Genomic DNA, 26,270 nt, shown 5'->3' with positions numbered 1-26,270 from the left:
ATGATCCATCTTAGCCCCATAGCCATTGTTCTAATTGTTGCTTGAGGATGAGCAAGCATTTTGAGTTTGGCAAGGGAAGGAGGAAGAATAGAGGAAAAAGGACAACAATAATGAAGATGAACTACAAGGTTGTAAAGTTCCTTTTCTCCTCATTTGTTTCCAGCGCTTAAAATGCATGATTGTCTTCATCTTTTCTATTTACATGTGTGTATGAATAAAGCATAGCTTGAATATTGATTTATAACATGTTGCCATGCCATTGTGATTCCCAACTTGAGTTTTGTGAATTTAAAAGCAGTAAAGCATCATGATCATAAACAAACAAGGAACTAAAGAAAAGTTTAGCATGTGCATACAAGTATTGGAAAGCTAGTATGATTAATTGTTGCTCAATTGCATTGGATTTTATTTAATACAATAACTTGAGCTACAGAGCTCCAAATGAGGTGATTCAAAAAGCAATGGAAAGTAGGAATCGAGAGCTTTCCAAGAATATATGGCACTGCATGGTGGATACTAAAATTGAGGGAGAAAACTGCCCCGCAATGAGCATAAACGAACATGGTGGCAACCTGCAGTGAGGCCAACTGACCTCTGCACCTTTGACGGAGTATAACTCGAGCTGTAGAGCTCCAAATGATGTGCTCCCAACGGCATTGGAAAGTAGACATCCAGGGCTTTCCAACAATGTATAATAGTATGGGGTGGACAATATGTTTGAGCCTCCAGAACTGGCGTTTTCGACCACGTTTGAGGCAAACGTCGCCTCAAACGCTGCACACCAAAGCCAGCAACCTTGTCCTCTTCAAATGAGCATAACTTGAGTTGTAGATGTCCAATTGAGGTGATTCCAATTGGGTTAGAAATATGACATTCAGATCTTTCCAACCATATATAATAGTCTATAGTTGGCATGAAATTGACAACGTTGACAAGAGGACAAAGTAGCACCCCATACATGCACACAAGGGGGCCAATGTTGGAGCAAAAGTTTGACCCCTAACTTTTGCCCCAACGTTGGTATCAGCAAGGAAGGGTGCTGATGTGAAAAGTTGGAGCAAAAGTTAGACCCTAACTTTTACTCCAACTTTTACTCAAGCTTTCATGATTCCAACCCGGTTCAATTCGGTTCTCTCTCCAACTCCAAGAGCAATCAACCAAGGCCTCTATCAACCCAATTCCATCAAGAGCAAGGGCCCATTATCATCACTCAAAGGCACAAGAGATAGTTAGAATAGAAATTTCGTTTTAATTGTAATTTGTTTTGAATTTCATTTTCATTTTGTAAAAATGCCTATATAAGGCATCATTCTCATTTTAGAAAGGAAGCCCGAATAGAGAGAATAGGGGCGAGCTCCACTAGGGAGCATTAGGAATACAGAGCTCTCTCTTTAGTTTTTCTCTTTGTTTTAAATCTTGGGTGGAGAATTGAAGGAATTCTGTTTCATTCTCACTTTGAGATTTCTCTTGTTCTTCTTCTGCAAACTTTCAGTGAATTGCAATTTGAATTAAAACTCTCTTTACTGCTTTCATCTCCATTTCTTCTGGAAATTTTTTACTGTTGGATCAAGGAAGAAATTGAGATCTAGACTTGGTCTCTAGTCTCATCCAAACCCTGAGATCTTCAACTTTCCTTTAGTTATTGCAATTGATCTGCATTTCATTTTCTGTTCAGTTCCTCAATTCAATTTACATTAAGCCTGCTGCAAATCTCATTTACTTTCCTGCACATGTGTTCCTCTGCATTTTACATTTGAGCCACTGTGATCTGAATTTACTTTTCGTGCAATTTTAATTTCCTTGCAATTGTTCTAAGCTTTGATTTACTGCTTTCATTTAATTTTCCTACACCCAGTCCTCTTTACTTTCATGCAATTTATATTTCTTGCAATTCAAGTTTCAGCTATTTTACTTTCTTGCTCTTTAAGTTACTTGCAATTTTACTTTCTGCACTTTATAATTCCTGCAAGTTTACATTCTGTTGGCTTCAATTGTCACTCAAATCATTCAATGTTAGCTTGACTAAACTAATCACCCACTAAAGTTGCTTGATCCATCAATCCCTGTGGGATCGACCTCACTCCCGTGAGTTTTATTACTTGATGCGACCCGGTGCACTTGCCGGTTAGTTTTGGGTGTTTTGGAGAAATTCGTTTCTCCGTGAAAATATCCCATCACTAACCAAGGCATTGAGGTAGACAGAGCTAAGGTGGAACTCATTGAAAAATTACTCTCACCGAGTGATGTCAAGGTAATTAGGAGCTTTTTAGGGCATGCCGGCTTTTACAGAAGGTTTATTAAAGATTTTTCAAAGATATCCAAGCCTTTAAGCAATCTCCTTGTATCTGATACACCATTTGTCTTTGATGAAAAATGCATGCTAGCATTCGAAAACTTGAAAAAGAGGCTGTCCTCTGCCCCTATCATTTCCCCACCTGATCGGAACTTACCGTTTGAACTGATGTGTGATGCATCTGATTTTGCAGTAGGGCAGTGTTAGGGCAGAGGAAAGATAACTTAGTCCATGTGATATACTATGCCAGCAAAGTCCTCAATGACACTCAAAGAAATTACACCACCACTGAAAAGGAGTTGCTGGCAATAGTTTTTGCATTTGACAAGTTTAGATCATACCTCATTGGTGCCAAAGTGATTGTTTTCACAGACCACACAGCACTTAAATACTTGTTTGCCAAGCAGGAATCAAAACCAAGACTGATAAGGTGGATCTTATTGTTGCAGGAATTCAATATTGAGATTAGAGACAAAAAAGGAGTGGAGAACAAGGTAGCCGATCACCTATCCAAGATCCCTCATGACAAAGGTGGAACACATGATACAAGTGTGAATGAATGTTTCCCAGATGAGCAGTTAATGATGGTTCACAAAGCACCCTGGTTCGCAAACATTGCCAATTTCAAGGCAACTGGGGCTTTACCTCCGGAGATCAACAAACATCAAAAGAGAAAGCTCATCAATGACGCAAAATATTTTGTCTGGGATGAGCCATATCTCTTCAAGAAGTGTTCACATGGAATCCTGAGAAGATGTGTTTCAGAAGAAAAGAGAAGAGAGGTCCTATGGAACTGCCATGGCTCATGCTATGGAGGCCACTTTGAAGGGGAAAGAACTGCAGCCAAGGTGTTATAGAGTGAATTCTTTTGGCCCACCCTTTTCAAGGATGCCAAGGAAGTAGCAAAGAACTGCAATGAATGCCAAAGAGCTGGAAACCTACCCAAAAGAAATGGGATGCCACAGAATTTCATTCTAGAGCTGGAACTGTTTGACGTATGGGGAATTGATTTCATGGGACCATTTCCAACTTCATATTCAAACAAGTATATCTTGGTAGCATTGGATTACGTTTCCATGTGGCTAGAGGCTATTGCAACCCCAACAAATGATAACAAAGTGGTCATGAACTTCCTCAGAAAGAATATCTTTAACCGGTTCGGAGTCCCACGAGCACTCATCAGTGATGGAAGGAGCCATTTCTGTAACAGACCACTAGAAGCTCTTCTCCTACGATATGAGGTGAAACACAAGGTTGCCACACCTTACCACCCCCAAACAAGTGGGCAAACTGAGATATCTAAGAGAGAGCTAAAAAGGATTCTGGAGAAGACTGTAAGAGCATCAAGAAAAGACTGGGTGAAGAAGCTAGATGATGCTCTTTGGGCATACAGAACGGCATTCAAAACACCTCTTGGGATGTCCCCATATCAACTGGTATATGGAAAAGCCTGTCATTTACCACTGGAGCTGGAACATAAAGCCCTCTGGGCTTTCAAGCTACTAAATTTTGATAGCATTGCTGCTGGTGAAAAAAGAGTCTTGCAGCTGCAAGAAATGGAGGAGTTCAGATCTCAAGCCTATGAAAATGCCAAAATCTATAAAGAAAAGGCAAAGAGAAGACATGACCTCAATCTGACACCCAGGAGCTTCGAAAAAGGACAGCAAGTTCTCCTCTACAACTCCAAATTGAGACTTTTTCCTGGGAAACTCAAATTAAGGTGGTCAGGACCCTTTCTTGTCACAAAAGTCTCACCATATGGACACATAGAAATCATGGAGGAAAGTTCAAAGAGGACTTTCACTGTGAACGGACAAAGGCTCAAACACTACATAGGAAACATGGGGGAAAACCCCATAATGAAGTATCATCTCAATTAATGGAGGAATCGTCGAGCTATCGACGCTAAAAGAGCGCTTCATTGGGAGGCAACCCAACCTAAGGTAGTTTCCTTTTCATTGTCATTTCAATAAAAATCACAAGTAGTTTCCCCTGTATTATGAGGAGGTAAGTTTGGTGTTACACACTAAAATAATACAAGAGTGAATGTGTAATTCTAAGTTTGGTGTCCACCAAAGATTTCAGTTAGAATTACACTACACTCCTTCAAGGGCAAAGTGCTAGCTCCAACTAATCAGGGGAACCACTTAACAATAGTTTAGTTTCTAGTTCATAGTTGTTTTGTTAATAACAACACATGAGGTTCTCTGCATGTATTCAATTTGTTGTACTAGGAAAGGTCACACACCAAACTAAGTTCAAAAATTCACAAGCATACATGCATGCTAACTATTTCTTAAGTGCTTTGGGAACAAGCAACTTCCAACAACTTTGCAGGAATCTTCTGGAGAAATGGTGCACCATCATCCAAGGAGGTGAAGAAGGATGCAAAAACTATGGATGATGACAAAGGGATAGCTAGAAGTCACCACCCGAAGGTTGTATTATTACTTGACTCCATATACTTGGAATGGAAAAAAAATTGGAAGTCCGAATGTACCCTTGACTAATAGTTACTCTTTAGTTTAAATCATTAGAATTTAATGTCTGTTTTCCTTGCGTTTGTCACATGTGTGCTGATCCAAGTTACCTGTTTTCATTTTTCACCTTGCTTACTTGTATGCTTGTCCCTTTAAGTCAAATAAAAAGAGATGTTATGAAAGACCAGAGTGATGTTCAAATCATGGAGTAAGTTCTTAAACTTGTGGTGTTGTAATTACTTAGCTAAGCTGGTTCACCAACAAGGTAGGAAGACAACTATCTGTCCTGAATCATATGCTTGAAACACACCCCATGAGACTAGCTACATAACAAGATCCTAATAAGAAAAGGGGAAAAAAAATGAAAGTTGAGAAATAAAGAAAAAGAGTAAGAAATAAGGCTAAGCACTAAGGGTTGAATCTTAAGGCATGTGTTTGTGGTGCTCCTGTGCAAGGGATATACTTGGATGAATAAGCTCTCAGGGGTGCCTTATCACTTGGTAACTTGGGTTAACTAACCTGGGATTATCAGCTGAAAGTCCACTATCAAGAGTAACCCTTGCTACAGAGCACTTAGTAACCCAAAGAGGTCCTGGACACTAAGGTCTCAAGAATAAAAATAACAAACCATGTGCCTGTGGTGTGAATGTATGGGGGAAAGAGACTTGAGGGAGTAAGTCTTTAGGGGTGTCTTAACACCCAGCACCTTGGACCAACTGGTTCGGGAGTGCTGGCTGAAAGCTTATCTTAAAGAGTCGCCCCCTTACAAAGCACCTAGTCTAAAGAACACAATCAAACCCTGAAAAGAAAAAAAAAGGATCAATAAATAAAAGACTCATAGGGTGCAATCAAGTGAGTATTCTAGGTCATGGTAAAGGTCTGAAAGCAAATAAAGGAATGAACCTAAGTTGCTACGCATGAAACCCCATAAAACCAAGGACATGACTTCCACAATAATGATTCATTTCTCTTGTCATTTCATTCATCATTCTCTTGTTCCAGTACTTGCTTAGGGACAAGCAAGCTTTAAGTTTGGTATTGTGATGCCAGGGCATTTTGGCCAGTTTTACTGACCTTTTCTTTATTGTTTTAGGGTAGTTTCATGCACTTTCTTAAGAAATAAGCAAGTTTTGGGTAAATAATCACTTACATCTCACACTAGCCACGTTAAGAGTCACGTTAAGTACATTAACGTGACCTCTAACGTGGAAGGAACAAAGAAGTGCCAACGTTAGTGACACTCACCTTTGTCACTAACGTTGGACTAAGCCACTATTAGCCACGTTAGTCGCCACGTTAATTGCATTAACGTGGAAGCTAACGTGGAGGAAAGGAATGATGAGCCAACTTTAGTGACACTCACCTTTGTCACTAACGTTGGAGATGGCTATCACTACCACGTTAGAAGTAACGTTAACCTAAGTAACGTGAACTCTAATGTGGGAAGAAGGGGTGTTTGGAGCGTTAGTGACAAAGGTAAGTGTCACTAACGCTCTCAAGGCTAAGGCATGCCCATGTTAAGAGCCACGTTAGTTATACTAACATGGACTCTAATATGAGAAAAGGGGGCTAAGAGCAACGTTATTGAAAAAGGTAAACCCCAATAATGTTCGCGAAGGATCAAGAGGCAACGTTAGTGGTCACGTTAGTGCCACTAACGTTGAAGTTAACGTGAACCATCTTGGGCTAGAAACGTTAGTGAAAAAGGTGATTGTCACTAACGTTCTCGAACCCACATTTTCACTTAAACGTTAACACCACTAACGTCCTAGCTAAAATCCATGCCTACTTCACACTTTCTCTGCAAGTAAAGCTGAGCCCACTGAAGACTCCAAACTAATTCAACTCAAGATCCAAAGGCCCATATCCAAGACTTGAAGAGCCAACTAGAAGAGCAAAAGAGTAGTATATATAGGAGTAGTTTTGAACTAGAGGAGAGCTTTTGGATTGGGGAGAACCACTCTCTGTATAATTTTACTTTCTCTGCAACTTCTAGTTTTACTTTCAGAATGTATTCTCCATCTTTGTTTTCCATTCCTAGAGCTATGAACAACTAAACCCCTTTCATTGGGTTAGGGAGCTCTGTTGTAATTTGATGGATCAATAATAGTTTTCATTATTCTTCTTCTTTCTTTTCTCTTGATTTTACTAGAAAGCTTTCAATCTTTATCCAATTGGGTAGTTGTCTTGGAAAAGAAGCTATTCATACTTGGATCTCTTCGGAACCTTGGAAGAGGAATGAAGAAATCATGCTAAAAATGCTTTCTCATGTTGGACCGAATTGGGGTTTGGAAACATATGTGGTATAATCAGTGACCATACTTCATCTCTTCTCATGAGCAATTGGACCAAGGAATTGGCTATTGATCAAGATTTGAGAGATTGAATTACCAAGGAATTAGAATTCAATCACTTAAGATTGCCAAAGAGATTAATGAATGCATTGATTGAGGAAGAGATGAAAATGAACTTGATCCGGAGAATGCAACATCTCTTAAACCCAATGACTTCCCTATTTCTGATCTCACCCATTCTCTTTAATTTCTGCAATTTACTTTTATGCTCATCTTCTCAAATCCCCATTTAACATTATGCAATTTACTTTTCGCCATTTACATTCAGCTCTTTATTTCCAGTATTTACATTTTCTGCTATTTACTTTCTCGCTATTTAATTTCCTGCAACTCTCACATCAAATTCTACTTAGCTCAACTAGAACATTCCTCTAATTAAAGTTGATTGACCAATCAATCCCTGTGGGATTCGACCTCACTCTATTGTGAGTTTTTACTTGATAACAATTCGGTATACTTGCCGAGGGAAATTGTTGAGAGACAAGTTTCTGTGCATCACTGAGATTTACAAGGTGACCATAGCTTGCTTCAAGCCGACAATCTCTGTGGGATCGACCCTTACTCACATAAGGTTTATTACTTGGACGACCCAGTGCACTTGCTGGTTAGTTGTGCGAAGTTGTGACAAAGAACTAAGATTATGAATGTGCGTATAAAGTTTTTGGCGCCGTTACCAAGGAATGAATGATCACGATTTCGTGCACCAATTAAAGATATAGGCTTTCTATCCTAGTCATTAATTATCATACAACAATTAACAAGAGCTAATCTTATTTAGTCATCTCCAACTTTGGAAGAAGGTACAATGTTATGTTCACATGAGAGAAAGTCAAATAAGACTAGTTAATCTCCATCCAAAAGTCCTAATCAACTTACTAATCTCAATCCAATATTAACTAACAACTCTAGATCACCAACATAAGTTGTGTATTAATGACTCAAGATTGCCTAATTTCTCTTTCCAAGCCAAGAATGCTCAAAAAGCTACTCTAACATCCAACCAAGCATTTTGTCAAACACTTGGAAGGCATAAAAAGAAAGCATGTTAAATTGCAAGAAATGTAAGTTCTACAACTACCAAATGCAAGAAATTAACAACTCAATTAAACAATAAAGGAGCATAAACATAAATTGAATTAAAGAAAATCCAAATCCAACAAGAGTGCATCAACATAAAAGGGGCATAAAAGGGAAATTAACAAGAAAACTAAGAGAGAAAAGGTCTAATAACAAGAAATTGAAAGGAAAACAAGAATTAAACCTAAATCAAAAGGAGATCTAACCTAATTCTACCCTAATTCTAGAGAGAAGAGGGAGCTTCTCTCTTTAGAAAACTACCGACAACATGATGCTAACCTAATCTAATTGCTCCCCCATGACCCATCTTGAATTCTTCATGAAATAGCCTCAGAAATGAGTTGGATTTGGGCTTGGGCAGCACAAAAATTTCCCCTAGCGAATTCACTTTAATGGGGTCACGTGCTGGCTGTGATGCGTACGCATGGGTCACGCGTACGCGTCGCCTTCGACGATGAACCTCTTCACCCGTGCGCGTCTGTCACACGTGCGCGTCGCTCTAAGCACTCCAAATCCTTGTTTTTCCATGAATTCTCCATCTTGCATGCTTTTCTCTTCACTCCTTCCATCCAATACTTGCCTTATGAATCCGAAATCACTCAACAAACATATAAAGGCATCAAATGGAATTAAGGTGAATTAAATTTAGCTATTTTAAGGTCTAAAAAGCATGTTTTTACACTTAAGCACAAATTTAGGAAGAATTACAAAACCATGCTATTTCATTGAATAAATGTGAGATAAGTTGATAAAATTCCCTAAATTAAGCACAAGATAAACCACAAAATTGGGGTTTATCAAACCTCCCCACACTTAAACTAAGTATGTCCTCATGCTAAACTCAAGAAAGAAACAAAGGGTATCAACATTTATTCAATGTAAACTATCTATATGCAATCTATCTACATACAATATATCTATATGCATGCAACTACTTGGTCAAAATAAATCAATTTCCAAGAATACATATATGAACATAAGGGCTAAAGGTATTAACAACCAAATCAAACCCATAATTAAATTGAGTTATTGAAAATAGTTTACAAACTTGTAAGATGAGAGATGATCATCGGTGAAAACATGTAATTGAGCAATCGAACCCTCACCGGATGTGTATCCACTCTTGTCGTTCAAGTGTATAGGGTTGATTCACTCAGTTCTCCTCTAATCATGCTTTCCAAGATTTATTTTCATCTAACAATCAATAATTATTCAATGCATCCATACATTTATCATGAGGTCTTTTCATAGGTTGTAATGGGGCTAGGGTCAAGGTAAGGTTATATATGGCTAAGTGAGCTTGAAATTTGAATCTTTGATTAACTTAAACTTCCCACCTAACCTATATAACAACCTATAAAATTCTAAATAAACCTAACTACCCATAATTCTTACTTTTTCACACACTCATGCATTCTCTTTTTTTTATCACAACTTATATGCATTGAGTATTATTACTTTACTTTAGGGCATTTTTGTCCCCTTCTTATTGCTTTTCTTTTTCTTTCTTTTTTTTTCCTTTTCTATTTTTTTCTTTTTATTTTTCTTTTTATTTTTCTCATTTTTTTTCCAAACTAAAAATATATACAAGGATGTCAATGCATATGGTTTAAATATTTGATGTATGAGTATGTACCCAATTCCCAAAATTTCCAAAAGAAATATAAAAGTACACTTTTATCTCTATCCAATGTTCCCAAATCTTCCCAAATTTTCCATAATTAAATGATAAACACTCTCACTAGCCTAAGCTAATCAAAGATCCAAACAAGAGATATTTATTGTTTTTCGCTTTAGGGCTTGGGATGTGCTAAAATTAAGAACAAATGGGTTTAGCATAGGCTCAAAGTTGGCTAACAATGGAAGATAAAAAGTAAGGCTATTTGGGTAAGTGAGCTAATTGAAACGATGGCCTCGATTATATAAGTGCATTCATACACAAAATAATGGACATAAAGAATCAAACAAATCAAACATTACAATCATAGAAAGAGAATAATACACACAAGAATGAAAATAAGTGGTTATATGATGTAACCACACAATTAGGCTCAAAACTCACATGCTTATGTGTTCTTAGCTCAATAACCATGTTCCACAATATATATAATTCAAGAAAGTTCTAATTTTTTTTTTCAAATTAATTGGGGTGCCCTATAGATAAAATCCTTGGAAAATTTTATTATTTTGACTAAGCTTATTATGTATATGAAAACTAAGAGAATGCAATAAAAAATCCTAAAAGACCTAAAAATGAAATGTGAAAGTGTTGGGGTTAGAAATTTGTCACCCAAAAACGCTGATTGGTTGGACGACCTCTCCACACTTAAAAGTTTGCACGTCCTCGGTGCATGTAAAGATGAGCAAGGGGGTACGGCGACTTTACGGGTTGCTACCTTCAGCTGGTGGATCAACCGGCTACTGCGTGTTCTTTTTCCCGCTTTTGTTTTTGCTTATGATGACTAGTAGCACGAATCCCCATACTTTTGTATTGTTGTACCAGCAAGTGAACTAGGTCGACCAAGTAATACCTGAGCGAGTCAGGGTCGATCCCATGAGGATTGTGGTTTGAAGCAAGTTATGGTTATCTTGCAGGTCTTAGTCAGGCAGATCAGAAGGAGATGTTGATAGATAAATATTTGTGAGATTATTATAATAGAGTGCTAATACATTAAGGATAGAGTTGAGAGTTGGAGTTGCTTTGCCTTTCTGAATTAACTCTGGTACTATTGTCTTCTTTGCTTGTGAATAATCTTCTTCTATAGCAGGCTGTATGTGATCAATGCCATGGGCCGTGGTCATTGATCTCCTCTGCTACAAATTGAACGCCATTGGCCGTGGTCATCCAATCTGACGAAGGCTGAAGTGCTTAGTAGTCCATTCTCTTCGCGATCCTACTTAAACCGCCATAGACAAGGTCGAATCATCCGAATCAGAGGATGCTGCTTCTTAGGATTCTAGCGTATACCACGGAGAACCTATTCTCCCCGAAAATTGGCTGAATTGGTGTCTTGAGAAGTCCCTAACGAAGTCATGGATTAACTGTCTGAGAGATGTATAAACATCGCTGTTGGCTCATGCTTTCCAGTCACGTATTCACATGAACCCAAGTAGACGCAGGTGTTTGTCAGGCACGTTCGTCTTAATATGATGAACAGAGCTAACTTGTTAGATCATCCTATTCACCACAATGGAGATCTGATATACATCTTAGAGATAAATCAAACATGGATCGAAGAAGAAACAGTAATACTTTTATTAATTCATAGTACTCAACAAGGCTCCTCCCGTCAACCTAGGAGGTTTAGAAACTCATACTGATGTAAAATACAAAGTAAAATGTGTATAATGGTCAAAGGAATCAAAGAAGGTCTAAATTACATAAATAAAATCCCTTAAATACTAAACAAATGACTAGTAAAGGTAAAACAGTCTTTTTAGTACTAAAATTCACTTTTGGGGCCCACTTAGTGAGTGTTTGAGCTGAGCTTTGATGAGATCCATGTGTTATGAGGACTCTTGGGCATGGAACGCCAGCTAGGAGGTCCTCTTTGGGAGTTTGGACACTGGTCTCTGCACTTTGGGTGCTGGATGCCTGGAAGGGGGTAGGAAACTGCCGTTGGGCACCAGTTTTGGGCCTTCTAATCCGAAGTATAGTATGAACTATTATATATTATTGGAAAGCTCTAGAAGTCAGCTTTCCATAGCTGTTAAGACCACTTTAGTTGGAGTTTTATAGCTCTAGAAAATTGCTTCCGAATCCAGGCAGGTCAGATCCAGACAGCATCTGCAGTGCTTTCTCTGTCTCTGAATCAGACTTCTGCTCTAGCTCCTCAATTTCCGCCAGAAAATACCTGAAATTGTACAAAAATACAAAAACTCAGCAGAATTAAAAAATGTGAATTAACACTAAAACCTATAAAAACTAAATAAAAACTAAACAAAAACTACAAAAAATATATGAAAATGATGCCAAAAAGCTTATAAAATATCCGCTCATCACAACACCAAACTTAAACCGTTGCTTGTCCCTAAGCAACAAAAAACACAATAGGATAAAAGAATATCAAGATACAATAAATCTCTATTTTTTCAAATGAAGCTTAGTTACAATTAGATGAGCGGGACTTAGTAGCTTTTTGCTTCTGAATAGTTTTGGCATCTCATTATCCATTGAAGCTTAGAATGGTTAGCATCTTTAGGAACTTAGAATCCAGATGATATCATTGACTCTCCTAGTTAAGCTTATTTTGATTATGGCACATAGCTTTCAGAGTCTTGGCCGTGACCCTAAGCACCTTGTTTTCCAGTATTACCACCGGATACAATAGTGCCACAAACACATTAACTGGGTGAACCTTTTTCAGATTTTGACTTAGCTTTGCTAGAGTCCCCAGATAGAGGTGTCCAGAGTTCTTAAGCACACTCTTTTTGCTTTGAACCACGACTTTAACCGCTCAGTCTCAAGATTTTCACTTGACACCTTCATGCCACAAGCACATGGTTAGGGACAGCTTGGTTTAGCTCTTAGGCCAGGATTTTATTCTTTTGTGCCCTCCTATCCATTGATGCTCAAAGCCTTGGGTCCTTCTACCCTTGCCTTTTGGTTTAAAGGGTTACTGACGTTTCCAATCTGCCCTCCTTTTCCTACATTTTTGGGCAGTAATGGATTTTTCTGCTTTTTATTTTCGCCATTTTTTCTTTCTTTTTTGCATGCATATATTTTTTTTCTTTTGCAACATGCTTTTCTTTTTCTTTTTGCTGTTTTTTCTTGCTTCAAGAATCAATTTTTAGATTTTTCAGATTATCAATAATATTTTTCCTTTTTCTTTATTCTTTCAAGAGCCAACATTCTAAAATTTCAACTTCAAATATGCATTGTTTAATCATACATTCAGAAAACAAAAGCAATGACACCACATCAAGATAATTAAACTATTCTTATTTTAAACTTGAAATTCATGCATCTCTCAATTCTTTTCAATTAAAAATTTTATTTTAAGCAAGGTGAGAGATATGTGGAACATTTTACAACTTTTTAAGACATCAATACAAATGATCATCTAACTAGAACAAGAGAACAGACAAAACATAACAGTAAACAGAAAAATGATAAAGGAAAGAAGGTAAAAGAGAACGAGTTCACCTTTAATGGTGGCGGCTAGTGCTCTTCCTTGAGGATCCAATGTGATGCTTGATCTCTTCTATGTCACTCATTTGCCTTTGTTGCTCTTCCCTTATGCCTCTTTGGTCTTTTCTTATTTCATTGAGGGTGGTAGCATGCCCTTGATGTTCCATCCTCAATTGCTCCATATTTGTGCTCAATTCTCCAAGAGAAGTTTGCCATTGATCCCAATAGCTTTGGGGAGGAAAGTATATCCCTTGAGGCATCTCAGGGATCTCATACTAAGGCGGCTGCATAGGCTCTTGTGCATGCTCTCTAGTTTGCTCCATCTTCTTCTTAGTGATGGGCTTATCCTCCCCAATGGAGACATCTTCTTTTATGACAATTCCAGCTGAATTGCATAGTAAGAATGATGGATATTTGGATGAATTCCAACCATTCTCTAGCTCTGGGCTTAAGGTCAACCCTTCTTAATTGAATGGGCTTACCTTAAGAATCCCTTTTCTACTATGCTCCTCTCACACAGATATCTGAGAGCACTTGATCCAATCTCTGATCATAGTTGACTCTCCTATTGTAAGGATGAGGATCTCCTTGCATTAGAGGCAAGTTGAACGCCAACCTCACACTTTCCGGGCTGAAATCTAAGATTCTTCCTCAGACCATGGTGATCCAATTCCTTGGATTTGGGTTCACACTAGTGTCATGGTTTTTAGTAACCTGTGCATTAGCAAAGAACTCTTGCACCATGAGAATCTTAACATCCTGAATAGGATTGGTTAGGACTTCCCCACCTCTTTTCCGGATCTCTTTTTGGATTTCCGGATACTCATTCTTCTTGAGCATGAAAGGGACCTCAGGGATCACTTTCTTCTCAGCCACTACTTCATAGAAATGGTCTTGGTGGGCTTTGGTGATGAATCTCTCCATCTCCCAAGATTTAGAGGGAGTGGCTATTGCCTTTCCTTTCTTCTTCCTAGAGGAGTCTCCAACCTTGGGTGCCATGAATGGTGATCAAAGGAAAAAAGCTATGCTTTTTCCACACCAAGCTTAAAACTTTGCTCGTTCTCGAGCAAAAATAAGAGAAAGAGAAGAATAGAGTAGAAGAAGAAGAAAATAGAAGAAGAAAGAGGGAGAGAGAGGGCTCAGCCTTGTGGGGTGTATTAGGGTATGAGGGGTGTGTGTATGGAGAGTTTTGAGGAGGGTATTTATAGGATTGTGGTAGGTTAGGGTTTGGCCATAGGGTGGGTTTTGGGTGGAAAACTTGATTTTAAAGTCGGTGGGGGTAGGTGGGAGTTATGATGGTTGTTGGGAAGTGGTATGGATGTGATTAGGCTAGGGTTTATAAGGAAGTGTGTATGGAAAAGTGTGAAAGTAAGTGGGGTAAGTAGGGTAGGTGAAAGATGCTGTGGGACCTACAGGTCCTGAGAGGCTAGGGAATCCCGATTCCCTACTTCTCTGCATTGGCATTTGAACGCCCAGGGGCTACTCCCTGGCTGGCGTTCAACACCAGCAATGCTGCCCATGATGGGCGTTGAATGCCCAGCAGGGATACCCTGGCTGGCGTTCAACTTTAACACTCCATCCAGAGTATTTTGTTTTTACTACTGTGAAATTCTGTCTATGTTCTGAATGCTGCATATGATCATGACCCTAAAAAAAAAACAAAACAAAATAAAAGAAAATAAATAATTAATTAAGGTTGGGTTTCCTCCTAACAAGCGCTCCTTTAACGTCACTAGCTTGAAGGTTAGCTCCTTACAGAGGTGAGTATGGGCTCATATTTTCACCCCTTACAGTGATTTTTCTTCCTGTCCTCTTATGAATGAGCTCCACATACTCTAAAGACAGGAAACAATTTACTGTATATGGTAAGACTGGTTTCTTAGTGAAGACAACTCTCATGCCAGGTGAGAGGCCTTTAGTTGGGACTTTCTTGTCCCTCTAGCCTTTAGGTACTTTCTTTTTAGTACCTTTGTACTTTCTTGTCCCAACACCAAACATAGAATTGTTGTCTGGGGGCTCTGGAAAGCTCTGCAAAGAAAGAGAGGGTTGGAAACTTAGGTGTTGTACAGTTGTCTCTCTTTTAGAGGAAAAATTAGGATTGGACATCTTGAGTAAGATATAGTCCTCTCCTAATTGGAAAACCATTTCTCCCTTAGTTACATTAATTATGGCTTTTGCAGTAGTTAAGAAAGGTCTTCCATGGATGACACAGTCATCCTCATCCTCTCTGATATCCAAGACTATGAAGTTTGTAGGGATGTAGTGGTTTTCAACCTTTACCAGGACATCCTCTACTAAGCCATATGGCTTCTTTAATGTCTTTTCTGCCATTTCTAGTAAGATGTTTGCAGCTTTCACCTCAATGATTCCCAGCTTCTCCATTACAAAGAGTGGGATGAGGTTGATACTTGACCCTAAGTCACACAGAGCCTTTTCAAAGGTCATGGTGCCTATGGTGCAAAGAATCAAAAGGTGTCTAGGATCTGGAAGCTTTTGAGGTAGCCTCTGCTGAACTAAAGCATGGAGTTCTTTTGTAAGCAGTGGAGGTTCTTCCTCCAAATGCTTTGTACCAAATAACTTGGCATTCAGCTTCATTAGAGCTCCTAGATACCGAGCAACTTGCTATTCCCTAGTGTATTCATCCTCATCCGAGGATGAGTAGTCATCAGAACTCATACACTACAGAAGTGCATGCAAAGGAACCTCTATGGTTTTTATGGTTTTCTTTCGTTCTGGGCTAGAGGGTTCTTGAGTGGGTTTTAAGCACTCAAAGGGTGTGCTTTGACTGGCGTTCAACGCCAGCTCTGTTAGTTTATTGGACGTCCGTTGCTGTGCACGCTTATTGGCGTTAAATGCCAGTCCCTCTAGAATTCTAGGCGTTCAACACCCAACAAGGATGTCCTTGTTGGCGTTCAATTCCAGCTTCCCTGGGGTTATGGGCGTTGAACGCCCAATGAAGGGTTCCTCACTGGCGTTCAGCACCAGAATGGCTGTATGGTTGGGCGTTGAACGCCTAGTGAGGGGTTCCTCACTGACATTTAGTGCCAGAAAGCCTGAGTGTTTGGGTGTTGAATGCCCAGTCAATGCTCCCTGGCTGGCGTTCAATAATAAACCTCGATTTCGTGGTTTATCTTGTGCTTATTTTGGGGAATTTTATCAATATTTTTCACACTTATTCACAAGAAATGCATGGTTTTGTGTTCACTTCCCAATATTGCTCTATGATGAAAAACATGCTTATTTTACCTTAAAATTGCCATATTTTAACCCTCTTCTATTGTCATTCGATGCCGTGATATCTGTGTTGAGTAATTTCAGGAATTATAGGTTAGGAATGACTCAGAAGAGAGGGAGAAAGCATGTACAAAAAGGGAGGAACATGAAGAATTGAAGTCTTGGGAGCAGCAGCATCGGCGCGCCCGCGCACTCCACCCGCTCGCGTGGATGGAACTGACTAGAAGCGGCGCGCAAGGATGGACGCATCCGCGCAGATTAGAAGATTTCTATCGACGCACACACGCAACTGGCGCGCACGCGTGGATCACAAAAGTAATCGGCGCGCGCGCACGCATGGCGCGCACGCGTGGGAAGCTGCACGTGACCTCATTAAGAGAAATCGTGCCTGGCAATTTCTGACGCCAAGGAGGCCCAATTTTAAGCTATTTCTGCATGGAAAAGACCCAAGGATGCTAAGAGGGAAAGGGGGGAGAACTCATTAGGACACTAGGACATAATTTTAGGAGTTTTTTTAGTTCTTGGGTGATTCTAGAGAGAGAAACCCTTGTTCTTCTCTAGATCTAGTTTCCATTTTGATTTTTCCTTGTTGATTTGTGAATTAGATTTTGTTAATTACAGTTTTAATTGTTCAATTTAAATTCCTTGCTACAATCTTGCTTATATCTAGTGATAGTTTTATGATTCCTGCCAATTGTCATTTTACCCATTTCATGAATGTTGTGGATCTTGTTTTGTTGATGTTACATTGATGATTTCTATGTTTATTCTGGTTGATTGTTTGATTATACATTGATAATTGTTAGTGGGTTTTTGTAGAATTCAATTTAATTGCTATTTTGAACATGTCTTTTGCTAGTGCTTACCAAGTGTTCGATGAATCGTTCACTTTGATTATGGAGTAGTTCCTTCTCACTCTTGGCCTAGGTCAAGGGAATTGGGTAAACTTGAGTCATTGGGTCTAATGGATTTGATGATTTGGGAGCCCTAGGTGGTCAATTTGATACTCATTGACGCCAACCCACTACTAATCTAATTAGTAGGTAGGTTGGGACTTATGGGTTGATGTGATCAGGGCCATTTGACGTACTTCAAGTCTAGGAGTAGACATCACGTACTTAAGACTTGAGAGTAGACTTAATGAGCTTGGTTCTTCATAATTGTCAAGATGTAGTCGTTGGACAAGGATTGTGATCCCAATTCCCATGCCTAGCCAAGAGTGGTTTTTGTCATTCATATTCAAAAACCAATTTCCAATTTCAATTGTCTTAGTTATAGTTATTCGTTTAGTTTAAGGTAGAATTAAGTAGAATATTGCTTGTTCATTGGGATTGCTTAATTTTGCTTACGTAGTTGAATTTGTTTATTGCAATTTAAGATTACTTGCTTGTTAAGTTTTTTCATTTATTTTCATGTTCATAACTCACAACCCTGGATTTCTAACCAATGTCGAAGTACATGTTTGCCCATTCCTTGTGAGACGACCCGAGGTTTGAATACTTCGGTTATTTTTATTGGGGTTGAACTTGTGACAACCAAATCCCTCTTCTAAATTTGACCTCCCGAGGATTGTTGTTGGTAAAGCTATACTCACAACGAGGTGTTATTAAGGAGAAATTTACCAATACACCCTCGGAGAGAGCATCAAATTTCTAGCGCCATTGCCGGGGAATGGTTGCAACATATGCCTTGATATTGGTTATGTGAATATGTGAATACTGTAGATATTTTGCTCTTTCAATACTTAGCTAGAGTTTCAATTTCTTTTGCAATTGTACTATGACTTTCAAGTTTGATGACTCGGTCTCAACCGAATTCTAGCTTAGCCAACTTTGATCCCGAGATTGAAAGAACTTTGTTACACACTCGGCAAGCTAGAAGGCGATTGGACTACACGCCTAGTACTTCGGCCTCTCTTGAGGAAAACACCGAATCACTAGACGCCACCGAGGGTGACTTGGAGTCCGATACTTCCTATTCTTCTATTGGCACTACTAATACGTCTTTGCATCCTAAAGGTGAGCCACACATGGCGGAGCCACGCCGGATCACTTTGCATGAGCAAGGAAATCCGGATATCATACTTCAACCGTTACAAGCAAGGTATCCTAACCTTGATCTAAACTTTGAGTTGAAGAGTAGCTTGATAAATCTACTTCCTAAGTATCATGGGATGCCGGGTCAAGACCCCATCCGACATTTGAAGGATTTTCATGTAGCTTGTTCCACGGCTCGAAGGCATGGAGCCGATGAGGTAGCCATAAGTCTAACCAAGCCACTTGGGGATATGGCCACCATCCTTACACAAATTCAAAGAGATCAAAGGGAGTATTACTCCATCAATGCCATCCAAGCCCCTCCTCCGGTTGCTCAACTTGAAGGCCCTCCTAGGATTTGTGGGTTGTGCTCTAGCACCACACATTACACCGACCAATGCCATCAAATTCAAAAGGAACATGCCCTTGTGGTAGCCAATGTGAATTACAACAACCGTCCACCATATCGTTCTCAAGGCCAGAACAACTACCATCAAGGGTAGCAATCAGCATCAAGGGTGGAGAGATAATGCACAAGGAAGCAATCAGAACCAAAGATAGAACAACCCTCCTTCTCATCACAATAACAACCAATCTTCATCCCAATAGCACCACAATAACACCAACTACCAAGCCAACCAAAACAAATACACCAAGTACCAAACACCACACTATAGACAACAAAACCAAACTCCTACATCTTCCAACAATCAAGTTGATGAGCTTAGAGCCACTATGGAAAAACGAGATGAGATCAACAAGGCTCAATTCGAGGCCTTGAACACTCAATTGGCCAACCTCACCAACATACTCTCAAAGATGAACATGTCAAGCCAACCACCAACTCCCAATAACAACACCACCCAACCCTCAAGTTCCTCCAACCTTCCATCACAACCCCAACCAAACCCAAGAGGCGGTCTCAATGCCATGACTCTACGGTCGGGGACTACATTGGAGGAGATACCCCCAAGAGTCATGGGAGAGATGCATGAGGAAGAGGTAGTTGTTGAAACTCCACATGAAGAAGAGGTGGTAGACAAAAGGCATGAGGAAGAAGGAGTAAACCTCAAGGAACCCAAGAGGAAAGCCGTAATGGATGAATCAATTCCTATTCCATTTCTTTCCATGGTGAAGAAAGCAAAGAAGACACCGGAATTTGATTTAGACATGCTCCAAGTGTTCAAAAAGGTCGAGGTAACCATACTACTCCTTGATGCTATTCAACAAATCCCCAAGTATTCAAAATTTTTGAAAGACTTGTGTACACACAAGGATAGAATAGGGGAATTGGAGACACTATCCTTGGGTAGCTCGATTTCTTTCTTGATGGAGCCTATTCCAAGAAAATGTGGTGACCCTGGACCGTGCTTAGTGTCTTGTTGTATTGGTGGATACACTTTTCATGATTGTATATGTGACTTGGGAGCTTGTGTTAGCATCATGCCGCTTTCCATCTATGTACGGTTGAATTTAGCCCCATTGAAGAAGTCGGCGGCGAGGTTTGCCTTAGCCGATAAAAGTGTGATCACAGTAATGGGAATAGCTGAAGATGTACTAGTGGCAATTAAGGATTTGGTTTTTCCAGTTGACTTTTACATCCTTGAGATATCCCCAACGGAAGGTAGAAGCTCATCCTCCGTCCTACTTGGTAGACCTTTCCTCAAAACCTCCAAATTCAAGCTAGATGCCTTTACTGGTGTATATTCCTTTGGAGTTGGAGACAAGACTATCAAGTTCAATTTAGAGGAAGCCATGAAACATCCTCCCGAAGAACATTCTATGCTCCGATGCGACATAATTGATGAAGTGGTAGCGGAAGTACAAGAAGAAGATCAAGACAAATCGTGCTACTCCACCGTTGAGGAGATAGATGACCAAGAGGATGAACTTAAAGAAGTTGTCAAGAATGAGTCCCATAAGCTTGATGAAAAGGAACCTCATCTGGAGGTAGCAAGTGAACTGAAACCCCTTCCCTCCCATCTGAAATATGCATTCCTAGAAGACAACTGTGGGTTTCCAGTTATTATTGCTAGTGAACTCTCAAGTGAAGAAGAGGAAAAACTCCTAGACGTTCTAAGAAAGTACAAGAAAGTGATAGGATGGAGCATTGCGGATATTGTGGGGATTGACCCGCATAAGTGCATGCATAGGATATTTCTCCAAGATGGAGCCAAGCCGGTTCGGCAACCGCAAAGGAGGCTCAACCCAACCATCCTTGACGTAGTGAAGAAAGAGGTCACCCGCCTACTGGATGCGGATATCATATACCCTATTTCCGACAGTGAGTGGGTGAGCCCGGTTCAAGTTGTTCCCAAGAAGTCATGCATCACAACGGTCAAGAAGGAAGACGGAGAAATGGTCACTAAAAGAGTGCAAAATGCGTGGCGAGTATGTATTGACTATAGAAGATTGAATGCCGCCACACGGAAGGACCATTACCCCTTACCCTTCATCGATCAGATGCTGGACCGCTTGGCAGGTAAATCTCACTACTGTTTTCTTGATGGATTTACTGGATATTTTCAGATACATATTGCTCCTGAAGATCAGGAGAAGACCACGTTTACATGTCCGTTTGGCACCTTTGCCTATAAAAGGATGCCATTTGGACTATGTAACACACCTGCTACTTTTCAGAGGTGCATGATGAGTGTCTTCTCCGATCTAATGGAAAATTGTCTAGAAGTTTTTATGGACGATTTCAGCGTTTATGGTGTCTCATTTGATTGTTGTTTGGAGAGCTTGGCCAAGGTCCTAGCTAGATGTGTTGACACCAACCTTGTCTTAAATTTTGAAAAATATCACTTTATGGTACAACAAGGCATAGTGTTGGGACATGTAGTATCTCATGAAGGCATTTCCGTGGACCCGGCCAAGGTCGATGTTATTACTACTTTGCCTCACCCCTCATCCGTGAGGGAGGTCCGCTCGTTTTTAGGACATGCAGGATTTTACAGGCGCTTTATCAAGGACTTCAGCAAGATTGCCTTGCCATTGTCGTGCCTACTCCAAAAAGATGTGGATTTTGAGTTTGACAGTGAATGTGTAAAAGCTTTTGAAGAGTTGAGGAAAATTCTCACCATAGCACCGATTGTGCGAGGCCCCAACTGGACATTGCCGTTTGAGATAATGTGCGACGTGTCAAACTATGCTGTGGGTGCCGCGCTTGCACAGCGCGAGGGTAAACTCCCTTATGTCATTGCCTACTCTTCTAAGACACTAGATGCCGCACAATCCAACTATACCACTACCGAAAAAGAACTCTTAGCCATTGTTCATGCCTTAGATAAATTCAGATCTTATTTGCTAGGTTCAAAGATAGTGGTATACACGGATCATGCAGCTTTGAAGTATTTATTGATAAAGAATGAGCCAAAGCCTAGACTCATACGTTGGATCTTGCTTTTGCAAGAATTCGACATTGAGATTAGAGACCGGAGTGGATCTCAAAACATGGTTGCTGATCATTTAAGCCGCATTGAGAATTTAAAAACTGATCCATTTCCGATCAATGACTCATTTCCATTGGAAAGTTTGCATGCTGTGTCGGCTAGTTTTCCTTGGTTTGCCCCAATGGCGAACTACTTGGTTGCAAGAATCTTTCCTCCCAACTTTTCGAAAAATCAAAGGGACAAGCTGAGGAGTGATTCCAAATACTATATTTGGGATGACCCTCACTTGTGGAAGAGAGGTGTAGACCACGTAATCCGAAGGTGTGTCACGGAATCCGAATTTTAACTAATTCTGGAAGCTTGTCATTCGTCCGACTGTGGTGGCCACTTTGGCCCACAAAGGACCGCCAACAAGGTGTTGGATTGCGGATTCTGGTGGCCAACCCTATTCAAGGATGCTAACCGGCTATGTGTGTCTTGTCATCAGTGTCAATAGTCAGGAAACACATCCCAAAGGGATGAAATGCCTCAGCAACCTATGTTGTTCTGTGAGATATTTGATGTGTGGGGCATTGACTTTATGGGACCGTTTCCTAACTCTAGTGGGTATCTGTACATTCTGTTAGCGGTTGACTACGTGTCAAAGTGGGTGGAGGCCGTGCCTACCCGCCTTGACGATGCCAACACCGTTGTTTCTTTCATTAGGAATCATATTGTATGCCGTTATGGGTCGCCACGAGCAATCATGAACGACCAAGGATCCCACTTTTGTAACAGGAAGGTAGAAGCATTGCTCAAGCGCTATGGAGTATTGCATAAGGTTGCCACTGCTTATCATCCGCAAACAAATGGGCAAGCGGAAGTGTTCAACCGGGAAATCAAGAGAATCTTGGAAAAAGTGGTCAATCTACAAAGAAAGGATTGGAGCCTCCGGTTAGGAGATGCACTATCGGCATACAGAACGGCCTACAAGACTCCGATAGGGATGAGTCCCTTTCGGATCGTCTATGGTAAGGCATGCCACCTTCCGGTGGAAATTGAGCATCGAGCATATTGGGCGGTAAAGCAGTGCAACATGGATTTAGCTAAGGCGGGTGAAGCTAGGAAGTTACAATTAGAAGAGCTTGAGTGTTTGAGGAACGAGTCATATGAGAATGCCCGAATTTACAAGGAAAAGACTAAAGCGTTCCATGACCATCACATTCGGAAGAAGGACTTTAAAGAAGGAGATGAAGTCCTCCTCTACAACTCAAGGCTCCGATTTATGCCTGGAAAGCTCCGTTCTAGATGGGAATGACCTTTTAAGGTGAAAGAAATGAAGCCCTACGGAGTGGTAGAATTGTTTGATCCCAAAAGTGAAGCAACTTTCAAGGTGAATGGGCATAGAGTGAAGAAATATCATGGTTACAAACCTCCAAGGGAGCTAGAGGTGTACATATTGGAGGATGCACCAAGTAGAGATGAAGCTTGAGAAGAGGACCGTCCAACTTAAGGACGTTAAAGAAAAGTGCTGGGTGGGAGGCACCCTACCTTGGTAAGATCTTCCTTGTTTATACCATCTTGTAGTATCTTTAGTTCCTTGAATTTTGTGCTCTTTTGATGATTGATTGAGTGCTTAGGGATGCTAGCTATGTTGATTCTGTTAGATAGGTAGAATGTTCATTTAGATAGGTTGTGAAAGAGATAAAGAAAACACAAAATTTTTCTTTGAAAAAGAGCATCGACGCGCAAGCGCACAGTGCGCGCACGCTGGTTGCGAATTTCCTTTTTCAGGCTAAAAACCTGAGAGTCAGGCCAACTTTGTGCCCAACTCGCGCCAGGCACCCGCGCGTTCGCGTACATGCCGCCTGCGTGCACCATTGCCAGTTGACCATCGACGCGCAAGCGCACTATGCGCGCGCGCGCCGATGGAGCTATATGAAGTCTCTGGTACAAAAACCAGGAAGTTGTGTCACGATTGGGCTAACTTTGTGCCAAAATTGACGCATCCGCGAGTAGTGCGCGCCCGCGCCATCTGTAGAATACCATAAGCACGCGTCCGCGCATGGTGCACATCCGCGCGCATACCTCCCTGGGTCACCCTGGTACAAAAACCAGAGACTTGAGCCAGGTTTATGCCACTTTTGTGCCTGGGGCACAGCTCCTTTCGCGCGCGCGCGCCACTGACGCGCACGCGCCCTCAGTTAATACCTTCACCAACACATCAGCGCACCCTGCGCACGCGCGCCGGTTGCGCGCTCATACATGGCAATCCCATATTAATTGAACATGACTTGCTTTTTACTAAGGATGCTTGAGAATACTCTTCTCATGCCTTTGCATGCCTTATTTTCTCTTGCATCACTTGCCAAGTGATATAACCCTTGCTTTCATATTCATCATGGGCATGACAAATCACTTGCATGTTTTCATCAATTTGTTTCTTGGGTTTGATGTTTTCCTCCCTCCCCTTTCTTTTTAGGATGGCCACCAAAAAAAGCAAGGAGGTAGCTTCGAGGAAACCGGCCACAAAAAGGGTACCCCAAGGATCAAATTCTAAGGCGCGTTCTTCAATAGGAGCCAAAACCTTATCAAAGAATGGAAAGACACCCGCTCCTATTGATGAGGATAACAAGGGCAAACTGGCACGAGACTCTTCAAGGTTCCCCAACCGCTTTTGTGAACTCAAGTTCCCTTCCATAGCCATAAGGAACTATCATCCTGAGCATTTGCTCGCTCCGCCGGACAAGATTGCTCCTTATATTCTACCCCGTATTGAAAAGCGAGGATGGGAGTTTCTTTTGAGGAAACCAAGGGAAATCAACCTCTCTTGGGTGGAAGAATTTTACACCAACTACCACCTTCCCTCTCTTCAATAGGTATACATGCGCCGTAAGCAAGTCTCAGTTTCAGAAGAGGCTATTCAGCAAGTACTTAATGTTTTACCAGTGCCAAGTGCCATGGATGGCTACCAAAAAATTCTACGTCAGCGTGAAGAGTATGGATTCGATTGGGACTCGATACTCCGAGTCGTTGCTGAGCCAGAAACTTTTTGGATCTAAGGCTGACAGCGAATGAGGCCCAAGAGTATCAACGCTCGCTTCCTCACTGTGGAAGCTAGAGCCTGGGCCCAGATCCTTTCTCACTATGTGCTACCTAGCACTCACAGGTCGTCCATCACGGCGGACCTTGCCTTGCTTGTTTGGTGTATTCTCACGGAAAAGCCGGTGAACATCTCACCTCTTGTCAAGCAAGCAATGAGTCAAGTTCACGACCGGGGTAACCTGCCATTTCCAGCTTTGATATCTGACTTAGTTGCTGCTGGATAAGAAGATCATGGTTTCGGCTAAGGGCGATGTGGTCCCAAGCGGAAAATACCTATATCTTTCCATGAACAAACCAAGCCTTGACATGGCCCCGCCACTTCTTCTTCCTTCGAGCTCATCACCACCACCACTGAGATCCACAGATCAAAGGATAGAAGATCTTCACCGGAAGCTGGATAGGTATGAGCGGCGCAACCACCGCCGATACATCCACCTCAAGAAGCTTCTGAGTCGTGTTGCCCTGAGCATGGAGGAACCTGAGATATTCACATCCACCTCGAACCCAAGCGATGGAAGTTCTAATGGAGGGGATAGTGAAAGCTCCGGTCCCGACCGTCCCTTGAGTATTATTCGTAGCACGGAGGACCGTGCTAATTTCTAAAAGTGTGGGGAGGTCGTTCGACCGATCTCCAAGGGTAACACTCTCTTCTCTTCAATAACCATGGATTTATCTTGTGCGTAGATGTTAGCATATTACATGCGTAGTTAGTTTTTCTCGTAAATACCCTTGCATGGTAGTTAGCTTTAATTAGGATTACTTGGTCAAAGCAATAACTTTCTCCCTAAGAAACTGTGTTCTGGGTGACCTACCAAAATTTTGAAAATTTTCGCAGTGAACTTGCTTTAAGAATGTATTTTGGAACATAGTGATTGAGTTAATAACACAAGCATGAAAGTTTTGAGCCTATTGCATGGTTACATCTTTTAACCATTATTTCCATTCTTGTGTGCATATCTCTCTCTCCATGAATGTGATCCTTAATTTGTCTAATTCTATATGTCCATTGCTTTATGTATGAATGCATTTGCGTGATTGAGGCCATCATTTCAATAGTCACTTTTCCAAAATAGCCTTAACCCTTATATCTACCATTGCTAACCAATTTTGAGCCTTTGATAAACCCTCTTGTTCTTAAATGGAGCACGTCAACAACCCTAAGTGAAAAACCATGAATGTCCCAGAA

General features: G+C 40.8%; 1 long non-coding RNA gene across 1 annotated transcript in view; it reads right to left on the bottom strand.

Moving 5' to 3' along the window:
* Positions 1–6,220, bottom strand: part of LOC110271245 — a 15,861-nt gene extending 9,641 nt beyond the window's left edge. The window contains exon 1 of the long non-coding RNA XR_002361767.1: positions 6,174–6,220. This is a non-coding gene — a long non-coding RNA (uncharacterized LOC110271245). The remainder of the gene's footprint in view (positions 1–6,173) is intronic.

The sequence above is a fragment of the Arachis ipaensis genome, chromosome B01, assembly GCF_000816755.2.
Source record: "Arachis ipaensis cultivar K30076 chromosome B01, Araip1.1, whole genome shotgun sequence".
Lineage (NCBI taxonomy): Eukaryota > Viridiplantae > Streptophyta > Magnoliopsida > Fabales > Fabaceae > Arachis > Arachis ipaensis.
Note: the sequence above shows the minus strand (reverse complement) of the source record. Positions and strands in the feature narration are given on the sequence as shown.